Source organism: Dromiciops gliroides, chromosome 5 (assembly GCF_019393635.1).
Source record: "Dromiciops gliroides isolate mDroGli1 chromosome 5, mDroGli1.pri, whole genome shotgun sequence".
NCBI lineage: Eukaryota > Metazoa > Chordata > Mammalia > Microbiotheria > Microbiotheriidae > Dromiciops > Dromiciops gliroides.
The window spans coordinates 14,119,396-14,128,758 of record NC_057865.1 but is presented as its reverse complement, the minus strand read 5'-3'; the positions used below and the strand labels follow the sequence as shown (position 1 = coordinate 14,128,758).

Below are 9,363 nucleotides of genomic sequence, written 5' to 3'. Positions count from 1 at the left end.
GATTGGGAGTGACATGGTCTAAGGGGGAGAGCTGGCCTCAAGGCCAAGAAGACCCGGGTTCAAATTCTGCTTCTGACAAATTCTGGTTACTTCTCTTAGCCTATCTTTCTAAGACTCTAATGTAACAGTGCTTACCTCCAGGGAGCCAACATTGTATTCTATTCTTCTTAGTCTGTGCCTAATGTGGTTTCTCAGTCATGGTCAGAGCTGCCCTTATTTCACTGAGCTGTGATGCCAGTGAAAATGCCCAGTGTTAGGGGATGTATTGTGTGAAAGATTCAGACATATGGGGAATGTGGGGTATCTCTGTCCACGTGGGACTATTTGTCATTAATGTCAGTCTTTGAAAATGTGAACGTGTGATTAGAAGCAAGTCCTTGCATTGTGTTTTCTTTTCCTCTCCCAAAAGGCCCTGAAAGCATCTCTTCCCTCCCCCTCCCCCCAGCCCCTTGTTTTATAAATGAGGAAGTCAAGACACAGGTTAAGTCAATCAGAGGGTTTATTCAACTCCTTCTATTGATAGTCCCAAGGAGTTTATATTGTGGAGAGGAAAGGAGAATGGATACAGGCATATTGTTAAAACACAGAGTACATACCAAGTAAAAGCAAAGTAATTTGATTGGGGGGGTGGGGGCTTCAGGGAAGCCTCCCAGGAGCTGTGAAGGAAGCCAGAGAGGCTTTGAGTGACATGTCCAAGGTCATAGCTGGTGTCCAGTCAAGGGCTGAACTCAGTTTTCTGACTGAATTCAGAGCTCTCACCAAGACACCAGGTTACAAATTCAGGATCAAGCATTTATTAAGTGCCCACAATATGCAAAGCACTTTGTTAACCACCAATATTTCAATACCACTTTTGCTCAGCACCTTCTGGTGTTTCCTATTGATACTTTTCCTGGCTACCTCTCTGAAAAATAAGTAGGATAAAATGCAAAAAGGTATAAGATGTTTGGTATTGGGGGGGGGGGAGTTAAAAAGTTAAATATTCCTTATGCAACTATGCACAAACGTTTAGGTATGCTGAGTACTACAGAAACATGACAATCAGGAAATAAAAAAGGCTATTTGTATTTTATAAGCTCAGAACATCAGCAATGATACAGATAATCTTTGCTCATCTTTCATTTTCATATTTAAATAGCTGTCACTTGCTGCTTAAGTAATCCTCAACATGTATAACTTGATAGGTTAGACAAACACAAAGTATAAATAAAGGGGTTTTTTATGCCAACCAAACAGTCTGTGCCCTCAAGGATCTTAGACTCTCCTGGGAGCTGACCCGGCTCCTCTTTGCCTTTCTGCCTGCACTGGGCACAGCAGAGATCCCCATTTGGTCCTAGAATCCTGCTCGTGCCCAGAGCATTTCAGAAAAATGGAGCAAGAGGCCCAAGAGAAATGGAAGAGACGAGAATCGCCAAGTAGGTTTTGACTAGAACTGGGAACCCATCTGGCCACAGACATGAAGGCACCTCCTTCTCCCAAGTGCCCTGGGGATGTGTTGGCAGCTGAGGCCTCTTTCACAATAGGAAGGATATTGGACTAGGAGGCAAAAGGCCTCTGGTCCCGCCAGGGGTGACCTCACCCTTCATTTCCTCATCTGTAAAGAGGTCTCTAAGGCCTCTTCTGGCTCAGTTCTCAAGGAGGCTGGGTTATAGAAACCAGAGCCTAGAAGAGGTTCCTTTACTGGTCTTGGCCTCACTGTGTTGGCCTTTTTGAGGATGCTTTGGTCTAGATTAGCCATGTTCTTTTCCAACTGGAATTGCAGAAGTACCTAAAATTCCCCTTAGAAAGGCTCAGAACAGCACGGCCTGTTGGGGGGCGGTGGGGGGAATAGAGTGATCCAATGACAGAGGTCCCAGCCCCAGCACTGCCATACTTACCTGGAGACCTTGGCCTTGAGGACCCAGGGCATCTCTGACCTTTGACTCACCTCAACTTCCTCTAATCCCAGGGCTCCAATAAGGGCCTCTTTGGGCACCACTTCTTGTTAGTATCTTGTCCCTTCTAGCGGCTTCTTAGCTTCTCTCTCATCAGGGAACCAGAGCTAGAAAGGAAAAATGTCATTTCTTATGTGTTGGGTCTATGGGGTACTGTGAGGAGCCGTAAGACGATTGCTCAGCGCTCTTCACTGAGCGCTTGGTTGAAGTGACTCAATGACATTCAATGACTTCTCTGGCTAAACTGACTGATCGCCCTGCCAACTAGCCAAGTTCTAGCATAAAGACAAGAGGTCCATTTAAGGCTGAGGTGGCTTCCTTTTTTCCAGATCTTCCTGGGTGGGGCTTGCTTGCCTTGGCCTTTGAGTTTCCAGCAATGACAACCTTCTGGAAATGCCACACACCAAAGGGATGCCCCAAAGCCAAGCCCCACAGGAGCTGCAGCGATAAAACCTCAGCTCTTGCTACTCTGGTCTTTGTCAGGCCCCGGTTTAACTCGAGTCACCACTGGGTTACCTAGTGACCTGGATCAGTCTGCAGGTTGCCCTCTTATACCCAAGGGTAGCAAGGGCTGATGAGATGCCATGTAGTGCTTTCCAAGGACTTAAGCCTCAGACAGAGGTGGCGACCAGGAAAAGGAAGCACATCCACTCACCCTTAGCATGGGACTCAAATATACCTCATACGTACAAGATTTTTGTGCACATAAAAGACAACCAGAGAGGCCTGAGGGTCATTTAGTGACATGGCACAAGTTCTACAAAGTTCAACAATCTCTGAGAAGACACGATCACTGTGTGCCAGAGCCCAGTGACTGATCATAATAATCTTCAAGAAAAAGGCAGTCATGGGATTCTCCTGGGTCCAGGGGTGATGCTTTGTCCACTGTGTCACCTAGCTGCCCCATGATGACATCCTTAGGGTTAAATTGAGGGGTATGGGAAATGCACTGGGGGAGGGGGAAGGGCAGAGGTGAAATCCTACATGAAAAAAAAAACAGGAAAAGGCTTATGAAGTGGGGGAAGAGGTGGGAGAGGAGCAGAGCAGTAAATGAATTTTACACTCATCACAAAAGGCTCAAAGACCTTAAACTCAACAAAGCTGCCTCAAGGAGGGACTAATAGACACACCCAACTGGGTGGAGTAATCTATTTAATCTGGGGTAAATAAACCAAACACTCTAGAATTGGCTCAAAGACCTCAATCTCATTAGAATTGGCTCAAGAAAGGAATGTATACAATCAATTGGGTGGAGTAATCCCTCTAACCCTGCAGGAAAATAGGAGGGGAAGGGGATAAAGAGAGAGGGGCAAAAGGAAAAGGAGGAGACAGATAGAAGCAAATCCTTTTGAAGAGTGATAGGATGAAAGAAGATGGATAATAGAATAAATATCATGGGGAAGGGAAACAGTTAACAATAGTAATCATGAAAAAGAGAAAAGGGGGAAAAATTGTACAAAAAATATTTATAGCAACTCTTGGTGGAGGCTAAGAATTGAGAATCAAGGGAATGTCCATCAATTGAGGAATGATGGAAGAAGCTGTGCTATACGATTGTGGTGGAATGGTCATGTACTATAGGAAATGACAAACAGGACGATCCCAGAAAAACCTGGAAAGACTAATGAACATTGATATATAGTGAAGTGAGCAGAGTTGGGAGGACATTGTGCATAGTGACAGCAGTATTGTCCAATGAACAAATGTCAATGACTTAACTACTCTCAGTAGTGCAATGATCCAAGACAATCCCAAGGAACTAATAAAAAGAACACTTGTGGATTATACATATATAACCTGGTTGCGATCTGAACGGGAGGAAAGGGAGGGAGGGAGAAAAATTTGGAACTCTAAATCTTATGAAAATGAATGTTGAAAACTACCTTTACATGGAAATGGAAAAATAAAATAAATAAAATTTGGAAAAAAAAAAAGAAGAAAGAAAAGGCAGTCATTCTCTTAACACTCTACTTATTAAATCAGGAAAATGGTCTATGACTCTGAAAAAGCTTAAAAAAAAAAGGCCCACCAAGCAGTGATGCTAAAAACGCTGAGTTACTTACCTGGAAAATTCACATTTACAGAACATTTGAGTGATGAGGGTGGAAAATTTGCCCTACTGAGTTTTTTTTTTTTTAAATGAGAGCCATTGCTGTTTGGTTTTTGGCATTTTTGTGCTAAACTGATCTCACTGTCAAGCAGATTTTCTCATTTTCCCAACATCTTAAATATCTAGAAGAATGTTCATTTGGCCTCAGGTAAATCCTTTAACCCATCAGAGCATATGAACTATGCCCAATCAGACTGTGTTTTTCATCCTTGGCCAAGTATTCTATTCCCCTTAGAGCCCAGGTTAAATTACACCCCTCTGACCCATACCTGAAATGACTGGAAATTCACCATAAGCCAGCCTTGTTTTCCTTCATGGAGCCTAGGACAAAAAGAAGAAAATGAAGAACATTACGCTTTTGTTCAGGTGTGAATGCAGGAAGCCAAGCAGTGATATTCAATGGCCAAAATTAGTCTAGCTTTTCCTGGCCTGAGACATGCTGCTTTCTTGTGGTCTTAAAAAAACCAAAACAGCCCAAAGGCTAATTCACAAGGTCATCTGACCCAGCACCCAAGCTCCAACCTACATGTCTGGTGAGTAAAGAGAGTTCACCATGTCTGGGGCCACTTCAGCCTTACCATTCTGCATGGTATTCCATGCTCATCCTACCAAGAACATAATTATCATTTCTGCAGAGGGTGTGTCTACCACGCGTCCCAGGATTCCAATGTGAGGCCCTGGGAAAAACTGGCTATGGCTCTTCTACAGGGACATCTCCCCCAGGAGATGCTAAATCCCTTCAACTTTGAAAGCTACAGGCTTAACTGATGCTTTCCCTAAGAGAAGCCAAGCCGGCTGCACACAACAGAGACCTGTAGTTTCTTGGATGGTCCTTCTTCTGTTCTTTTACACAGATGAAACTGCCCATTTTCTTTGGTGTTAAGTTGAGAATGAAAATGAAATTTTAAAAAATATAAGTCCCTTGTTCTCCTATCTCCAGCATTTAGCCCATTGCCTGGTTGATGGTAGGTGTTTAAGGCAAGACAGTCCCTGCCCAGAGGGAGTTTACAATCTAATGAATTGGTGGAATTCCCCCATTTCACAGAAGTGAGGCCCAAGAGCAAGCCCATTGCCCAATGGTGGAGGCCAGAAAGGGCTGAACTGGAATTCAGCCTCTTATCTTCAAGTTCCTTCCCAGAAGTCGTCCTTCACCCAAAAGAAAATGCCTTAGGATCTTATCAATCTCCCAAGTAGGAGAGGTTCCCCCAGGGCAGAGCTTATTCCACTCCCCCCCCCCTCTACCTTTAGCACAAAATTCTGAAATACGGACTCCACTTGAAACTCTAGGCAAGTCCATTTAGCCAAGAGAAAAGAGCTGGGGGGGGAGGGGGGTGCGGGCGCTGCCCCCACTCCCCACTCCCAGATCCTGGTCTCCAGGGGGCCACTGAACTGGGAGTTGGCCTGGCCAGAGTCAGATTCCTCTTGCTTTCCCTTTCCAGATCAGCCTGCACTGGAATCCCCGGTAGGCTATACACACCACTATTACAGAAGAAAACCATCTAGCCAAAGGGCAAAGCTTCTCCAAGAAGATCCGGATGCAGGCTTTCTTTGGGTTACAGCCTAGAAGCATGAGGGGAATGAGGGGCTGTGGGGTTTTCCCCCCTTCATTTTTTTTCAAACCCAGTAACAGAGCCTCAGATGCAAACTCTGGGGTCGCTGTGCTCTAACTTCACTGGGCTAACTCTGCCCTCCCAGAACTCATGGGCAGTCTGGTGAAGACCGGGGCCCCCTTGTCAGAATGTGTTCTTTCAGAGTTGAAGGAAATGCTCAATTCAGTCAGAAGTTAGTGAAAATAAAGATGCGGGGTTTGCCCCTATCTAAGTTTATGAATCCCTTAAAATCGAAGCAGTCTGTGGAGCCCAAATTAAAACCCATGGCCGGGAAGATCTCAAAGGAGCCTTCCTGGGCGGTAACCCGTGATCCCAGGGCACATCGGAGGGGCATGATCTGTGTCCAGGGGAAGTCAAAGTGTGCTGCGATGGCCCATTCTGAGCCTTGGCCCAACAGTCAGTTTCCAGGGCACAACTTCCCCCAAGCCCACTCTGTCCAGTGTCCCAGCAGGTCGGGCCACCATGCTGACCAGAAAATGACTGCTTCATGATTTCCTTCGCTCGAGTTCCTAACACACACCTCTCCCTTTCTCTCCCTCCCCGCTTAAAGAGTTTGTGCTTAAGAGCTCTGGCAGGGGGCATTCGCTCCCAGACCCCCATTTAACCAAACCACACAATAGCAAACAGGCTGTAAGTGACTGTGTAGGAGAAATCAGCTGCCTGTTGTTTGTAAGGACCCTTTCTTCTCAAGCTGAATGCTGCTCCAATCACCGGGGCTTTTACCCTCCCAGCTCCGTGGTGGGGGGGTAATTATCTCTATTATTCAAGGCTGGACTTAACGCACAGGAAAATGGCTTGAGAGATTTGGCAAAATGGATTTCAGGATCATAGAATTTAGGACCACGAGTGGCCTTAGAGGGCATTTCCTCCCGCTCCCTCATTTCACAGATGAGGGAATCGAGGGCCCCAGGCAGTGCCAAGTTTCAGCTGAGCTAAAACTCTTCTTCAGACTCGGAGGGTTGGGGGGCTTCCCGGGTTCTGAAGAGGCAAGGCAGCTCGGGCTACTGAGGAAGCCCAGATTAGGTTACAAAACTGTGGGAGGGCTGGGCTCCTGACTCTACATCTCGAAGCCTTTCCCCCATTTCATGACCCAAACGTCATCCTGTCTATGCCTTCCTAAGATCACAGCACTTAGAGCTAGAAGAGATCTGAGATCACCTAAGCACAACCCTCTGCTTTTACAGATAAGGAAACTGAGGCCCAGACAAGGAATCCAATTCAATCCACTGTGCTCCGGGCACAGGAATCCTGGCTAGGAGGCTGCAGGGGCAGAAGGTGCTCCTGGGAGCACGTCAAAATCACTGCCCGGGAAGGCCAGTGCAACTGTTTTCAGAGCTCAGCTGTCCAGCCAGAGAAAGAGACATGACCTTTCTAGCAGAGACACTAGCTAACTCCATGGGCTTTACCTTCTACTTGGGGAGAACAGACAAAAGCTGAGAAAAATCATGGCTCAGAGAAGGGGTAATTAAGCTGCCTTTAAAATGGGGGGCGGGGGCAGGAGGAGACAGTGTTCACATAGTCCAGTCCCCCCTGGAAATGGGGATCGGCAGGGCCCCATGTGGTTTTGACTCTGTAAGGCCAGGATACAATGCTCTCGTTCCTCCCTAAGGGGTAGATCCTGTGATCCAGGACCCAAGGCCGACTGGGCTGTAAAGGCACCCTATGTCGTAGAAGAGAAAGGGCTAAGGAGAGGTCTCAGCCCTAAGGGCTTTGAGGGGGTGGGGGCATGATACTGGGGAGCACAAGGGCCTTGGAGCCCAAGCACCACGTGGGTTTGGAGGAAGGGGCACGCAGGAGCCCCGAGCACCACGTGGGACCTGGGGAAAGGGGCTTCTGCTGCCACGTGGGCTCTCTGGGGTGGGAAGGAAAGAGGGGCTCAAAGAACCAAGTTACTTCTCTTTAGGGGTCGGGGCCCCCGTGTGCCATCCATCTTTGGGAAAGAGGATGTGGGGGCTCAGATCACTATGAGGCCTCCTCTTTGAGAAAGGGGGTGAGGGACACGGAACCCCACGTGGTCTCCCTCCTTGGTAAAAGGGACCTAGGGGACAGGGTAGCACGTGGCCTCCCTTTTGAGGAAAAGAGGCAGAGGGGCTCAGGGCACCCCGTGGCTTTTCTCCTTGGGAAAGGGGTCGAGGAGCTGCTGGCCCCGGGGGCCCCACGTGCGTGGGCTCCTCCCAGATTAGGCTCCTAGGGCCTGGTGCAGGAAGGGCCATGCAGCGGGCCACCTTCCCCCCCCCCCCCCGCCCAACTCTGTACCCCGCCCCCGTCCCCCCCCCTTTGGCTCCTTGGGGGAGCTGAAGCCCACTTAAGGTGGTTGGAGGGGGAGCGGTTCACTAGGAGTGCAGGGATGGCAGGAAAGAGGCCGAAGGGACCTGGGACAGGAAGGCTGAGCCCAATTACTCACCAGTGAGACCCCGCTCTGGGAAAGGGCGTAGGGGGCCCGTGGACCGCCCCCCCCCGCCCGCCCCAGAGCTTGCCCCTGAAAAGTGTCCGGTGCCTTGGAGACGTGGTGGCCGTGCGCCCAGGCGCGCCAGGGTGCCCAGTGGAGCCAGCTGCTCGCATCTGGCCATGAGGTTGCAGAGGCGCCCGGGCGGGGCCAGGCGGAAGCACCCCCTCCTCCCCCCAGCTCCGCCTCCCAAGGGCCCCCGCCCCTCGGCCTGTGGCCCAAGTTCCCCGCCCTAGCCCCCGGGACTTTGTGCTGACTTTCCAAAGCTCTGGCCGGCCTCAGTCCCAGTCCCGAGAAGAGCTCGCGAAACTAACTCTCGCTTGCCCCCTGCTGTCTCCGGCCTTCAATGACATCACCGATCGGCCGAGCCGCTACCCCTTGAGCCTTTCTCTCTGGCTAAACTGGGATGGCCCGGACTGACGAGAGGCCAGTTTATAGGATGAGTGTGGCCGCTATCTGCACCAAAGGAGCTCTGTGGCTCTGGGGAGCTCTGAAACACTAGACTCCTAGCTCTAAGGGACCATAGAGAGAAACCAGCCCAAACCCTTCTGTTGACAGATGGGGAAACTAAGGGCGAGAGGGGGAAATGATTTACTCAGGATTGCCCATTCCTCAAGGGTCTGAGACAGGACTCCCACTTCCAGCGCTATTTCTGAGGCTGGAATCAGGGTTGGCCTGAGGCCAAAAGTGAGTGAAGCTGTAGGAGCGAGCTCATTTCTAGGGCCAGCCTGGCCTTCCGATTTCGAACCCCCTTCTCTCAAAACTGCTCCCAAGTAAGGGGCTGACGTCAGTCATCATTACCACGGTGGGAACTCGTAGCTAGATTTCTGGTGTGGCTGCATTCTCAGCCTTCTCTCTGGTCATGCAATCAAAAACCTCGTTCTCCCAAAGCAATTTCAATTCGAACAATTCAGTTAAATGCAACAAGCATTCTTAGAGAAGGTCTATTATGTGTACGGCTCTGTAAATAACAAATACAAGTTAAGTGAAGTAAAAGAGCCTACTTCTGCTATTGCGCAGTTGTGGCCGGCTCTTCTCAGGGGCTCAGTTTCCTCATCTGTAAAATGTGGAAAATTTGGGCTTTATGAGCTCTGAGGCCCTTTTTCTAAAGTCTCCGATCCTGAACTTTGAAAAGGGAAAAGAGAAGGAGAACTAACAACTGGGAAATTAGGAAAGGGGTTTAAGGCATCAGAAAGCAGGTGGGAGGCTGGTGTAGGCTTATCTTCGTAGGAGTTGTTGGCATTTTTTCCTAATCACGTCTCT

The 9,363-nt window shown here is 48.9% G+C and overlaps 1 long non-coding RNA gene and 1 other non-coding gene across 2 annotated transcripts; both read right to left on the bottom strand.

Moving 5' to 3' along the window:
- Positions 1-530: 530 nt before the first annotated feature.
- Positions 531-8,126, bottom strand: LOC122727400. The gene is made up of 4 exons (XR_006353136.1): positions 8,059-8,126; positions 4,314-4,365; positions 1,928-2,041; positions 531-904 (listed from the first exon to the last, which is right to left on the bottom strand). It is a non-coding gene; the product is annotated as an uncharacterized LOC122727400 (long non-coding RNA).
- LOC122730264 lies at positions 4,184-4,260 on the bottom strand. Its single transcript, XR_006353455.1, has one exon. It is a non-coding gene; the product is annotated as a small nucleolar RNA SNORD93 (small nucleolar RNA).
- Positions 8,127-9,363: the final 1,237 nt, after the last annotated feature.